Source organism: Diabrotica undecimpunctata, chromosome 4 (assembly GCF_040954645.1).
Source record: "Diabrotica undecimpunctata isolate CICGRU chromosome 4, icDiaUnde3, whole genome shotgun sequence".
In the NCBI taxonomy this organism is placed as follows: domain Eukaryota; kingdom Metazoa; phylum Arthropoda; class Insecta; order Coleoptera; family Chrysomelidae; genus Diabrotica; species Diabrotica undecimpunctata.
Genome location: NC_092806.1, coordinates 149,261,945 through 149,277,941, shown reverse-complemented (window position 1 = coordinate 149,277,941; position 15,997 = coordinate 149,261,945).

Below are 15,997 nucleotides of genomic sequence, written 5' to 3'. Positions count from 1 at the left end.
GCCTTATTTAGTATACAAGGACAGTACTGTGCGAATTATTGGAATCATTGACAAAACTATAAAGATAAACTTACATAATTTAGTAGGAAATATGTCCCCCTTTGGCTGCAACTACGGCTTTTACCCGTTTTGGCATAGATTCTACGAACTCTTCTAAAACATTAATCTTCTTATTTTTGGTGCTTGGGGCTGACATTTTTGGAGTTCTGTGTCTAAATGCTGATCCAACATGGAATTGTATTTTTGGCTGTTCATCATGCCTTCAATTGGTACCAAAGATCCAACCCCCATGTATGAAAAACATCCCCAAAACATTTTTTTGACTGGATTTTTATGGTTTGATCAAAATGAAATGGTATAAAATTTTCATTGTTATACTTCCTGATGAATTTCGACTGCTGTCCCTAAACAGTGAGTTTCATTTGTAAATAGGGCTTTTCCAGTCGTCTACAGTCCAATTAGAGTATTTTTTGGCCCACAATAGCCTTTGTTTCTTCAATCGTTCAGTTAGAAGCTGTTCTAACAGCTTTCTGCTGTATATGTATGCTGTAAAATAAACTGCTGTAGCAGTTTATCGAAGCCGCTTTCAGTTAATGTCAATTCAATTCAATCTGTCACTTGATCTTTATTCTAGACTATCTATGTAAAGAGAAATTAGATGCTGTGGTAAGAAAGCTCTTAAAATCTGGTTCTTTGCCTTTAGATCGACTAATAGTTATTCAACTTTTATTTTAATACACGTGCTTCGAAATTGCCAGACTATGTTAAAAACAGCTTAACGGAGAGGCGAGAGTTTTTTAATTAATCGCTATCTTGTTTTTCTTTCTATTTTTAATGAGACAAATTAATTACGAATCGAATAGAAATACTTTTTATGCTAGTTTTGCTATAGAAACTGTATACATCAATTGTTGGTCTTAAAATATAGAAAAATAAGCTTGGTAAAATGTAACAACTTTTATTTTTCAATATAATTTTTCAGCTTCATGTTTCTTTGCTCCACATATTCTGTATTAGTTCATAAATCTGTCTGTATAGTACTCTTTATAGATATTTTTTAATCGCCGTCAAGTACCTACCTTCATGAATTTCGTCATATTAATCCGCCTTTTGTCATGGATAGTTTCGAATTTCCAAGGACCAAGATCCTCCTTGGTCCTCTGTTTGGAATGCAACAAGTTTTTTCATAAATAATATGTCAGCTCTATGTTCATTCAAATCTACTACGATATTACTAAAAAGCAATGGATTCAATTTTGGTTCTATGTCTATATCATAGAACCAATTCCATCCATACACTGAGAGACAATCAAAAAAAGCAATGGATTCAATTTTGGTTCTATGTCTATATCATAGAACCAATTCCATCCATACACTGAGAGACAATCAAGGCCGTATGATAATCGACGGTAAAGAAGTAACTGAAGAATGGAAAGAGTATTTTAGGGACTTCTAAACATCATACAGAAAGAACATCACAAAGAAGAGATCTATATCACAGCGGACATGCCCGTCAAAAATCCCTCCTTTGAAAAAACCCAAAAGACCTTAAATAAGCTGAAAAATCACAAAGCGTCGGGTACGGACGAGATACCAGCAGAACTTCTGAAATATGGGGGAGACGCACTACATCGCCAAATCCACCAGCTAATAACGCACATATGGTTAGAAGAAAGGATACCAGCACGATGGAAGGAAAACATAATAGTGCCCATCCACAAAAAAGGGGACATAACAAAATACGCGAATTATAGAGGAATTTCACTCCTAAACACGGCATATAAAACCCTCCCAAACATCATTTTTAGTAGACTAATCCCTTATGCTGAAAATGTCCTAGGCGAATATCAAGCCGGTCTTAGGGCAAACAGATCAACAATAGATCAACTATTTACGCTGAGATAACTTCTTGAAAAGGGATGGAAGTATAACAGACCCATACACAATCCTTTCATAGACTTTCGACAGGCATATGATACGAGCGTAGAAAGAAGCCAAGTATGGAATGCCATGGCGGAGTTCTTAATACCAAAGAAACTCATTCGGATGACCAAAGTCTGTATGGAGGGTGGAATATCTAAAGTACGTGTAAATAATAAACTGTCTGGTAGTTTTGAAATCAATAGTGAACTCAAACAGGGTGATGCGTTATCTCCACTATTTGTTAACCTTTATATTAGAGAAAGCCATGAAGTCGGCCGAAATAAAAACAGAATTGCTATCGGTTCAAGGTCCCAAGGTAGTACTCGCATATGCAGATGACATAGATCTCGTTGGAGACTCCATCCTATCCACGAAAGACATATTCAACAAGGTGGAAGGGGCAACAAGTGAATTAGGGCTGAAGATTAATGAAGAGAAGACGAAATATATATATATGTATAAATAGAGCGACACGAAGAGACAGAATAGGACAAAATGTGACTGTCAACACCTTCAATTTCGAAAGAGTACAACGTTTTAAGTATCTGGGGGCCATAATCATAGCTGACAACGATGTTACTGAAGAAATAAAAGACAGAATCCAATCTGCAAACCGCTGTCTATTCGCACTGGATAAGCTTGTAAAATCAAAAAATCTTACAAGAAGTTCAAATACCAAGATCTATAAATCCATAGTCAGACCTGTAATAACATACGGATGCGAAACGTGGACCATGACCAAAGCAAACGAAGAAAAGCTCAGACGCTTTGAACGAAAAATACTTAGAAAAATTTTCGGACCTCACCATGACATCACCACAAACCAGTATAAGATCAGAACCAATATCGAATTAAAAGCACTCTACAATGACGCCGATATTGTCCAAGAAATTAAATCACAGCGAGTAAGATGGGCAGGCCACGTGCACAGACTGCATAACGAGAGACTTGTAAAACTGGTATGGGAGGAGATTCCCACACAGGCAAAAGACCACTCGGACGTCCCAGAATGCGATGGGGAGATAACATCCAAGCAGATCTCCAGAAAATGAACATTTCATTTGGACCCTAGGTTGATGGAAGACCGAACAAATTGGAAAAAAGTTGTATTTGTTGTAAAAAGTTGTAAAAGTTATAAATGGATTCAATTTTGTTAAGTATTAGTAATAGACAGAAAAGTGTTGGAATCAAACATGAATTATCTTTTATACATTTTCAATTAAAATACTACCATGATCCTTTCCAAGTTTCTACTAGTGAGCCTTTCTTATCCCATCATTACTTAATCCATATTTGAAGATCCTGAATCAAGGTGTCCAGCATGTCGGTCGGCATGTTGGTCTAAGGAACTTTTACTGGAGCTGCAAACTAGAACCAAATAGAAAATCAATTAATACAATTTGAAGTTTTAACATGAATTGACAATGCTCTTCCTCTTGAAGACTTTTGGGCGGGTATGTGAACTTTACCGGAACTCAGATAACAATTCTCGAGTGGCTGATGTGCGGTTTAGCGGTAACAGAGTAGACAACACTGTCTCCGGTGGATTTAGATTTAATCGTTTTAAGTGAAGATAAATGTAATCTAAATTTTATTGGAGTTTAATTTATTAATTATTTTTTTTATATTTTATGTCATGAGAAAATCAAATTACTAAGCACACATATACAATTGACTGTTATCAGAAAAACAAGTTGAAAGGAAAACACTTATTGACACAAAAGTAAGTTGGTCGGAAAGGAAAATCTGGTATTTACTTACTTCTTTCTTTCTTATACTTAAACTTGAACAACCATAAATATCCTTTCCTTTTACATTCAAAACCGAAGTAATAGGAAAGTACCTTTTATGCCTGAAAATTCATTGGATAAATAACAGGTGGATGCGCCAATGAATTAAACGAAATAATTCTTCGTCTTGATCCAAGGCGCCTGTCACTTGTTACGTAAGCCATTCACAAATCAAGTCGCCACATGTCAGTCCTCCGTTCATTCATTTGTTTGCCATATATGGGCATTTCTTGCACAATTCTCTACTAGAGTGTATTGCCCAAGAGTGGCGCAGTATCCATTCATAAAATAGAAACCAGAGACGGATTAAATGTTGCTATTAATTGTCTAGGACTAGGTTCTTGAGTTTTACTCTCACAAATTTTAAAACAACTTCAAAGGTTAAATGATTACATTTTAGGGAACTAGTTTGGTTTGGAAGATACAAAAAGTTTGAATAGAATAAATAATATAGCCAATATGGGAATATGTTTATATAGAACAATATGTTATTTTCCTAGTATGTATTTTTTACACCTTTTCCATCTTGTGCAGGCCTTTTTCGATCAAATCTTAAATACAACACTTTCACTATATTTTAACTAGCTGTTGGAAATAATCTTAAATCAAATTTTTTATAATTAATGTTTCGATCTTCAGCTCAACAAACAATTTTAAAATAAACAAATGATAGAGTTTTTCAGCAAATTGTATTGTGTACAATCTCTCGTCTTCGATTGGGATGCTCACATTGCAGCACTTTCTTTTCCATACTGAGAGCGTCTCATTCAGATATATTTTGAAGAGTGTAGGTGCTATGCAAAAGCCTTGCTTTAGACAATTTCTAATAGAAACTTTTCTAAGAATAAAGCTTTTGTACCGATTTTATATTTTTTTATCCCTTGTTTTTCCATTGCTACCCAGAGCATTGAAAGTGGTACACTGTCGTATGTCTTTGTCAGATCTATAAAGCCTATATAAGTTGAAAGGTTGTGGGCTACTTTCTTCGTAATAACCTGCTTTAAAGAAAATATGCTGTCTATATAGGATCTACCTGTACGAAAGTTACTTGTTCTTCTACATCTGTACAAAATAAATAGAAGAAATGTAGTAAGACATTGATGACTATGAAATAACTATGAAAATAGTACTGGAGCAGAAGATGAAACCAAGTGCTCTGTAAATAATAACAATTAGAAATAGTGTCAGCTTAAAAGTACCTGAGCACGACTGTATAAAATGATGGAAAACTGCATCTTCTTCTTCTTCTTCTTCTTCTGATGACGCTACAAATCTTTGTGGGTCTTGGCCTGCTTAACAACGTTCTTCCAGAAAGGTATAGAGGCTAAAATACAGGGAAGAAGAAAAACGAGTAGGCCTAAAATGGGATAAATTATACAAATTAAGTATATCGGAATTAAGATTATTTAGTATTTAGTATGCTTTTTGTTTCTCGTAATCTATATTATAAGGTAAGCTTCCTAAATAAACAATATTATTATATATAGATTTAGAAAATTCACTCATCCCAGATACCTATGGTATCAAAAGTTTAGAGCTCTGGTGGGACTATTTCCGTATTATCGAGCCCTAAGTGACTTGGTACGCTGGAATGCCTCCAAAAAATTTTCGTACACATCTGGACGTTGAGAGTAGTACAGCTTTCTGCATGGTCTTGTAGAGATGTTCATTCAGACCTAGCTTTTTATGTTTTCTAGGACGTTCTTCGGAATGACTCCAGGAGTAGAGAGAATAATAGGTATTGTCTGGGTACTTTCCATTCTCCACTGTCTTTGTATTTGAAGTCCGAGATCAATGTACTTGACGATTTTTTCGTTCTGTTTACCACGAACATTATTGTTGTTATGAATCGCCACATCAACTAGTATTTGTCTCTTGTTTATTAACTAGTATAAGATCTGGTCTATTATGTGACACTATTTAGTCTGTGAGCACAGTGCAATCCCAGTATAGCTTTTAGTTGTCATTCTCAAGTATACTTTCAGGAACGTATTCATAATATGGGAGATGGTTTGTTTGGGGAAGTCCCAGTTTGATGACTATCTCTTGATGAAGCATCTTTCCTACTAAGTCGTGCCGGTCCTTATATTGAGTTGCAGCAAATGCCTGGCAGTCCCCGGTAAGATGTTGGATGGTTTCTTGAGCTTGACATCCATATCGGCGTTTGTCATTTGGTCCTGAGAGTCTTTGTCGATATATTTCAGGTAATTTTTGGTTTATCCAGTAATGAACCTTCTGTTTCAGGGAACATCTTTCCTGATGTCAACCAATAGTTGAACGCTATATTCGACATGGTCTTGACTGACCTCATTGAGATGTCGCCCGTGTAGAGGTTTACCCTTCCAGGTGCGCATTTTTTCGTCCTTAATTAGATGGCTTATGCGCGATGTAGAGTAAATGTCTCAGCCTGCACCTGAAAATAAATTCTTAAATTAGTAATCACGGCACTTGTCAAGACGCATACTAATATCATTAGAGACACTTTCTACTGTTTTCAGCATCTGATCCAGGTGGCTTCTGGTGAAAACCAATAGTTTTAAATCATCCATATACAATAGATGATTAAGCTTTGTCACAACAGTAGTGTTATTTTTAATGCTAAAACCTGTGTTAGTTGAGTTCAGTAGCTGGGATAGGGGTTTTATCGCTAGACAAAATCACAGTGGACTCAACGAGTCTCCTTGAAATAGGCCCCGGTTGATTGCAATACTTTCAGTTTCGATAGAGTTTTCACCAGGAATTTGGAGGTGAATTTTTGTCTTCCAATCTGACATTATATGTTTTAAAAAGGTCACTATCGTCATGTTATCATCGACTTTATATTTATATTCTACTTTATATATTATTATTATTACTTTATATTTTATTATTATTATTATTAACATCATCATCTGGACCATTTTTCGTATAATTTCCCAATCCGGTCCTGTTCACACTTCACGTTTTATTAATTATGCGGTATTGGCGCTTAGGTAAGATTTTATATGATTTTGTTTACATCATATCTCAATTTAGAATTTAATTACCTTCTTTTTAGTGCTTATTTTCTTTCGACTTAAATGCTGGTCCTCTATCAGTGTTTTCTCTCGAAAAGGAAATTTTACATTAAAACGATTAGCAATCATTTACATATTTTACGCTTTTTCTACGAGGTTAGAACCGTTTGGATTTGAGGGCAAGACTCACGACGCCAAGTTTAATCGTGAATATATTAGATATATTTATGTTTCTGACCCAGAACAAAAGATATATGGATGGATATAACCAGATCATCTAATATTCTTGTTCGTAATGATAATTATCTATCTCCTCTAGAAATGCACGCGAGATGTTCCATCCATTCCACATTTTGTTCCACATTTTGTCCCGCGGGATGGGACGGAATAGCTGTTTTTCCTGCGGTGCGGGATGCGGGACAGCACATCGATTTTTCTGCGGGACGTCCCGCATGTCCCGTAAAAACTACACTTTTATTATTATCGGAACACATCAAATTCGTCTAGGGACAATGTATTCAAAGAATAATAAAATGGTAATCTGACAATTTATTTGGAAAATATTGAAATTGAAAGATTTTGTCTTACACAACACACGCCTTACAATAAAAATTTCATCGTTATCTCCAAAAGGACTAATTTTTAAAATGCACAAATTATGATATGTTCAGCTGCACTTGTAGCATCGGATACCTTTGCTTGAATTTATAATATTTTTCGTACAAATGAAACAAAGTGTTACAATGTGCTATTGGATTATAAGGAAAGTCATTATGTTGGGATTCATATTCACTTTCAGAACTGCTAAAAACTTTTCTTATGTACCGTTGAGGTATTTTTGAATTATTCGTTAAGGGGATAGGCGCAAAATGTCGCCTGTCAAAATGTTCAATGCGTTTTAAATGTATTAATCTTTTTCGAATCCTGAGAAAACTAATAATTATTTTCGAAAAATTTATACGCAAAATAAAAGACTGCATTATTACCGGGCCAAAAGTCCCTTAGAATAACTTAAAGTTTCTTTTGAATGAGATATTTGAAATTAAAAGTTGCACTAAATGTTCTCTTTTCTTTTCACCTCTGTAACTTATTAGAATAAACATTATAGAAGTTTTCTAGGACTTTCAGCTCTCGGTCATAACGTAATATTTCATCCTGCGTTTAAATTGTTCAAAGATATTTATTAGATTTCTCAGGATTCGAAAAAAATGAATACAACACATTGAACATTTTGACAAGCGACTTTTGCGCCTATGCTCGTAATCCGCTTGTCTCTGTTGCTTTATCTGCAGTTGCTATTGCTGTTTGTTCAGGCGGTCAATGCCCATTTTCTTTTAAATTGAGTTTTAGTTTGGTATTCTTTTACTCTATTGTTTTCTTTCTTTCCTGTATTGATGCTAATGCTTCTATTATTTTGGGCATTTTCTTTATTGTCCTCGATAAGTGATTCTTCTTCTTTAGATACCTTCAGGGTTACAATTTCTCATGATATATCACTTGTCTGCACAATTTCTCCTAAAGGCTGTGTTTCATTTTTGTTCTTTTCTGTAAGTAATTTTTCTACAGATCCTTTCTGTATTACATTTTCTTATCTCCATAAATTCTTGTAAAGACTGAGTTTCTTTTTTATTTTCTTGTGTAAGTAATTCTTCTACATATCCTTCCTTTGCGACATATTCTTTTAATGTTTCACCTGTCGCCATATTTTCTTCGAAAGCATGTACCTTAATAATGTTGATGCTTTTTGTGTCTTGATTTACATCTAGTCCAAACAGTAGATTTTTATCGAAAATAATTTACATATTTTCTATTTTTGTGTCCACTGCTCTATTGATTTCTAGGTGTTCTGAATCGTCATGAATTTCCGTATGCAAATGCTTATTGCTTTTTTTCAAACTCATTATGACTAGCTTCGTCAAACTGATGAATTTTTATTTCATATTGTTATTATCTCTTCGCCAACTATTTTCTTGATTAATAATTAAAACAGATAAACGAAATAATATGTGAAACTTTTTTCTCTATTTGTGTATTATTATCTGGATACATCTTAGTCTCCTTTTTTGTTTCCAGGCGTTTGATAACGTTTATACCTGATGCATTTCATTGATCCACTTGCCTTAAGCTCATTTTTTATAGTTTTATCTTTTACGTAGTCTTCTATGTAACTCAGTACTGGTGCAATAGATAAAAATATTATCATTCCCTATAAAAATTCTAGTGGGATCTTGCAGAATGAAATCTAAATTTTTACTTTTCAAATATTCCTCGACTAAAAAAACCATTAACGAACATCTCGTTCTGAAACAACTAAAGCCGAAGTAACTGCTTTTTCTGTTGGGTAAGTTAAAATATCATAGCGCTTAAAAAAGCGTCGATACCATCGTCCTCCTAGAAAATTGTCCTTAAATGGATTTTCACGTGGGTCTGAATCTAAAAATTCCTTAACCGAAGCTTTAATATCTACTTTCATAACTGGAAATCCTTTTTTGTAACTTGTCAACATCCATTCTTCTAAAATAGCTTCCTCCTCACTGGTCAAAATACTGCTTGGTTCCAAAGTAATCTTATTAGTAAATTAATCGATTTTTCTAAACTGAAGAGTTTGACGTGGTACTTTAAATGTCTGGGAAGCTTTTATTTGTGACATCCCATTTTCGTTGGCCTTTGACGCAAGCGAAACATCTTCTTCAGCATATTGTTTTTCACTCTTTTGCACCCTCTTTTACTTTGGGCACAGAATAATAAACAATCAAAATGCCCAGTCTGCTTGTCAAGATAAGTACGCGCATCTCATTCGCGCAGACGGAAACAGCCATGTTTTAAACGGAACCAGTGCTGTTCAGTGAAATTTTACCTTTTGTGCAAAGAAAAATTAACTCGGTTTAAATTATTTACGGCAACCATAGACGTAATATGCACTATTTTATTCGTACTTTTAGTTGAAGAATAGATTAAATTATTTCAAATTTACTAAATTATTAATATCTAAAAATTAATTGCTTAACAATCAACGCAAAAAAAACAAATTTAATGGTGGTCGGAAAAATTAATATCGAAGACTCAGTACTAAGATTAGATAACAAAATCCTGGAAAGGGTGGAACACTTTAGATATCTGGGTAGCTGGATTGACTGCAGGGTTGAAAGTGACGAGGAAATTTCGACCAGAACAGAACTAGCACGGAAAAACTTTATTAACTGGCGTTGTGTATTATGCAGTAGAAGTCTGTCGTTGACCACACGTCTAAGAGTATTGAAGTGCTACGTCTGGTTCACTTTGTTCTATGGATGTGAAACCTGGACAACAAAAATAAAAAATCTTAACAAACTAGAAGCGTTTGAGTTATGGTGTTACCGTCGCATGCTCAGGATCCTGTGGACAGCACACATATCTAACGAACGCGTGCTAGAGACCGTGCACAAAGAGCGAGAATTAATCAACATCATCAAAATGAGAAAGGTCCAATACTTCGGTCATATAATGAGAGGACCTAAATATCGCTTACTCCGGTTAATCATTCAGGGTAAAATCGAAGGAAAACGTTGGGTCGGAAGAAAACAACTGTCCTGGCTGCGTAACATTAGACAATGGACAGGTCGAACGGTCGAAGAACTGTTTCATCTAGCTGCCGACCGAGAATCATTTCATCAGCTTGTCAATATGACAATAGCCAATGCTTGAATACAAGCACGGCACACAAAGAAAGAAAAATTTAAATTTCAGTTCTATCGTAGCTTGTTACAAATTTCTCAATCCGAGTCTATGTTTCCGTTTAAAATATGGCGATCGCCTGCTGACACTTCAAAGGCGGCATCTGAGAGTCGGCATTCTGATTGTTATTTATTCTGTGCTTTGGGCATCTACAAAAAAATCTCTATGTATCTACGTACCAACCACTAAACATACAATATTATCAATAAAATGTATTTTTGCCGTTAATGACCAGGAGGCCAATAACTGTCTAATACTAACATAAAAAAGTTGCACCAAGTAATTGGCATAGATAATTTAATAAAAAGGAAGCACATTCATTCTAGCCAAAAGATTAATACTTTTGCCACAATGCAAAAATAATGGATCCTGCTCACTCAGATATTATCTCCGTAAAATGGGGAAAGTTAACAGGAGAAATGTGAAAGTTCTGTAAAAATACAGAGAAAATGGTAAGCGTAAAATTGCCAACACCATCAGTATGTGTAACAGGCATTTTTAAAATCTGAACAAATAACAAACGTATCTCCAAAACGGGTCAAACGCTCTCTGAGAAATCTATATCTGTTGGAGTAAAACATAAATGTAGGACAAAAGCTTTTTAAGGTTAAAGTGTAAAATTGTCTGTGAGTCATTTTGTTTTTTTTTAAATAATTAACCTTTTTATTTACGCTGATCAGCATACGTTTACCTAATAGATTTACCTAACCTAACTTTTGAAACTTTCCATTTCACTTTTAACAAACTATATGTATCAATAAAGAGCAACAGGTTCGTTTTATGCGACAAGTTTATTGTGATAGCGTTAAATAAGCAAAAGTGAATGTACAAAAACAACGAAATACGTATGTAAGTGCCAGTTTAAGTATGTATTTTGCATAAACGATTATTAAAATTGCAACTATGTGAAAGTAATTTACGACGTTACGTTCGTAAGAGTTACTGCTTATTAAAAATAAAATGTTTATTTACATTCATTAATGGGAGAGTTTGAGTAATGCCAAATAGAAGTAAATAAGAAGGAGCATATGGATTTTAGTTCTCTAAACTTTTAGTAACTACTTTAAAACTAATTAGATTTTAAATTCGCTGATATATACGTTTAAGCTTTGTTACCTATATTTGAGATCGAGTGGATACTTATATTATACTAAATAAATTTCTTCTGTAAATTGCACATTTTTATTTTACAACTGGTTTGCAACTTCTGACCCTTCAGCATGCTGTTAACTATTAAGAAATGAAGTATAACAATTTAAAAATTTTATTACAAGTACGGTTAGATAAATGATTAAAATTTTGCTCCCAGATCTAGATACTTATCTAAACAACTATCATAAATCCTTCAAATACATGTTAATTTTCGTATCACTAAGTAATGTTGAAATGCCTACTTATTCTAATTTCCTATATAAACTCATATCTCTAACTATTGAATACATATATATGTATCTAAAAAGCAGTGCTTTCGTAATATACCAACCTAATAGTAATCATATGTTTATACTTAAGTAACAGCAACGTAAAAGATAAGTATGACCGATATTCCCCTCTCCTCAAGCGATACATTGCTTGTAGACTAGCTGTGATCATGACATTCGCGTAATCTTCTATACATAGCACTCTCTTCCTTTTACGGCTTATCCTAACAGATTCAATTAAAAAAGTTGAAGTTGTCAAATACGGAAAAGAGGTTTGGCTAACGCCAACTCAGATCACGGTATTGTTCGCAAACAAGCCAATCAACAATCAGCAGTTCATGGCAACACCGCCTCGTTTCCGCTCTTATTTATTATTCATTTGTTATTTGTAACTGACAATTTGTAATTTGTTGTTGAGATAGCGTGCGATTTGATCTTGTTGACTTTTCGTTTCTTTTTTTAATAAAGTATGGCCGCTTATTTATGCCTCAGGTAATTTGCATCTTTATTAAAATATTGGAAAGAGGTTGGTCTGGTCATTTAAATTAGGTCAGAATTGAAATACCTTTTTTATAAATAAAGAACTGTTAGGTATACATAAAGTATGAAATCTTGATCTTGTCGTTAATTTGAGGGAGGATATTATACCTACCGCCTTATATAAATTGTTTGTCAATATTCATGTAGATACTCTTTTCGATATTTCCTTTATTATAATTGTAGCCATCCTGAAAATAGCGCCTTGAAGGTGAGCCTATGGCCAGTATATCTTTTAAAAAATGTGCGTCAACGTCTTTCTTTTAGCTTTTCCTCTACTATATACATCTCAAGACCTTTCTCTTTAAAAACGAGTAAAAAATAGCGCTCCTATTACTTGTTTTCTTACGTGTTCTTCTTTTTATTTTTTTTACCATATCAGATATTAACGCTTTTATTGCGCCGAATAGGGTAGGAGGGGTAAAATCGCGCGGCGGGGAATATCGCGCAATAAGAAATGTAATCAAGTGTACGGTATTAGCGAAAGCTGGAAACGAAGTAGAAACGGTCGACTGTCCGCTTAATAGACTTAGTTGCACGTGGTAGATGAAAGCTTGAAGTAGATAGTTTTTCTTACAATTGTGTGGTTTTCTAAAATAAGAAAGATGAATGGTAATTTTAAAACAAAATAAGATTCGTAAGTACAGATAATTTCGTCAATTCTCGTGTGATATTTGTCCATTTTTGGTTTTTAATTATTGAAGCGACGGTTATAAACTGAAATTAAGTTCGGTATGGCACAAGATCGCGCAAAGATACGCGATATTGCCCCTCACTTGTTTTAATGGAAACTTTTTGTAATATTTTTCCGGGTTTTGGCAAAGAAAAGAAACATTGTATGGTATTATTGACTAAATATGTTCCCCGTTTAACTATTTTTGTTTTATTTTTACCAAATTCCAGGAAATAACATTTTAATAGAAGAGAAAAGATATTCATATTAATTGATAACGTTTCCTTTTAATTTCAGATGGTGAAAAATTACAAATGAAAAACCCAACGACAATTCTGGTCAAATGAGCGGCTTAACACTATAGCTGTTCAGAAAAAATCAGGAAAAGTTTATGCTAGAGAACAAAAACAAGTGGATGTTGCCACTTCAGCCCAACGTAGACGGACAATTAAAATCTAATGTGCTATTAGTGCTTCAGTTTTCTACGTCCCCTCAAGTATCATTTATTCTATGAAACGGTTATCTCCACATTTAGAGAGAGATGGTCCAATAGGATGTATATATGCATGTTCAGACATCGGATGGTCAAATGATTTGTTGTTCTTGAAATGGCTTAAGCATTTCCAGAACTATATAAAGTTAACCGAGACTGATCCGTTTTTGAGGGTAATGGACAATCGTTCGAGAGAAAAGAAAATTATATTGTTCTTTTCATTATACCACCTCATACGTCAAACTACCTCCAGCAACTAGATTTGACATTTTTTGGATCTCTTAAAAAAGCCCTCTTTGTTATTTGTGATTCTCATATGATTTCTACTGTACATGAAAAGATCACAGTGTACAATCTAGCTTACTCGTTTAATCAAGCAATAATAAAGGTAGCAATTATATAAAAGAGAATATCAGGTTTTAGAACAACCGGAATAGTTCCTTTTAACCCCACTAAGTTTTCGGAGGCATACTTCGCACCAACTGAACAGTTTAGAGAACTTGTTTTAAAAGCTGAATGGGGAGAAAATGGAAACATTTCTAAATCAGCACCATTAAGAGCTACTGCGGAACAGATACCATCGACATTAAGAGCTTCTGTGGAGCAAACACCATCAACACCCATAGTCAAACCTGGTTCTGCTGCAATTTGGCAACTGTATAAAAACATTGTTAAAATATTAACAGACTTTTATTAGTTTTAATTCTCCCCGTATATTTAGCAAAGATTCCGCTTACAAAAGTATAGACGCTATCGAACTATAAACGGTTGTTATAATATGTTGTAATGAATTGGGCTGTTCATTCATGTTTCGTATCTTAACAATTAAGCAGAGAAAAATGAGTGTCTTTCGTTAAAAGGGCAAATCGCTAAATAATTATAGACCACACGCAGCGTCAACTTGGAAAAAACAACTCTTGAACCAACTGCCAGTTAACAGTCGAAAGACGAGTTCCATCGGCCAATCAAGACAGTCGTGTCTTAGTAAGGGTTGGAGGTCCGCTCCGCAATAAACTGTCACTCGAAAGGAAAAATCGTTCTATCCAGTAGGGGTAGAGGCTGCTCTATCATTAATACTTTTGTGGTTCCTAAATGTCGTAGCAGACGTCGTTTTCGATAGCATGTGGTGCTATTGTTCCATTGGAGTAAAGTACAACCTCCACAATTTGTTACCAAAACTATTTGCTGTTACATCCAGTATAATTTACTGGTATATGCATTATTGTTGGTGTTATATTTAAATACTTTCATTCATGAACTCTATTGAATCTTGTAGCGCGGATGGACATTTAAATTTAACTTTATCAGAACATTTTACGTTTATTTAAACACGTATTTACTATATTGTATAATATTTGTAGTTTTTTTTTACTATTTGTATCTATATATAGTATATAATATAATATTTTTTGTCTTATATACAAAATCATCTCATTTGCGTTACATTAATATTTATGTGGCAATCAGCTGTAAAAGTCATTGGCGTTTCCTGCCGTATCATGTTTTAGCATACTCATAATTTCTTTTGTAGACAAGCGATTTAGTTTGTGTGATATAGATATCCACAATTTGTCTCATAATATTTAGTTTTTAAAACAGCTGTGTTTTTACGTTAATTCGTTCATCTTTTATAAAGCAATCTGGGTTATGAATAACTAGTTTGTAAATATTAGGGATTTATATAATCTCTATATATATATATATATATATATATATATATATATATATATATATATATATATATATATATATAATTTGTGTATTGATTTTACTTTTTAAATAAAGTGTCATAATTATAGTCCTCTTGCTTTTATTTTCTATGGTAATATACATACCCAACATGAAAGGGAGAAAACCAGCGAGTTCTAGATTGAACATAGACATTCTCCTCGTTTTCTGATGGCTTTATGTGTTATATAAAGGTCATCGTATGTTTATAACTCAACAGGTCCTTTACCTTCTTATTCAGGTGTTCATTGTAAGCATCACATGTAGCTACTATCTCAAAGAATCTATTTAAAAAAGTCTACTACAAAAACAAAGAAACTGCAATCAGAAATTTGGTCTGCTACAGCAGTAAAGGATACTCTTCTAGACAAATAGCTAAGCGAAATGTGAAATCTGAAAAGCAAGCGGGGAGAGAGCAGAATGGTAGTATAAAAGTACAACAATTTAAACGAAAAGGTAATATTGCTAAAAATAATAATATTGCGAAAAAGAAAGGACGTATTGAAGATGAAGATGATTCTAACTCATCCATAGAAATAAATTTGTCAGATAGTGGTCATTCGAATCTCTGTGAAATCGAACAATATCACAATCCTCCTTGAGCCACTGAAGTATGCATCGTATGCTATGAATTTGAAAATAAAAAGCAAGGAACTTTGGTATCGCTGCATTTGGTGAGGATTATGGGTACATGCAGTTTGTAATGGTGAGAAGTCAGCTGA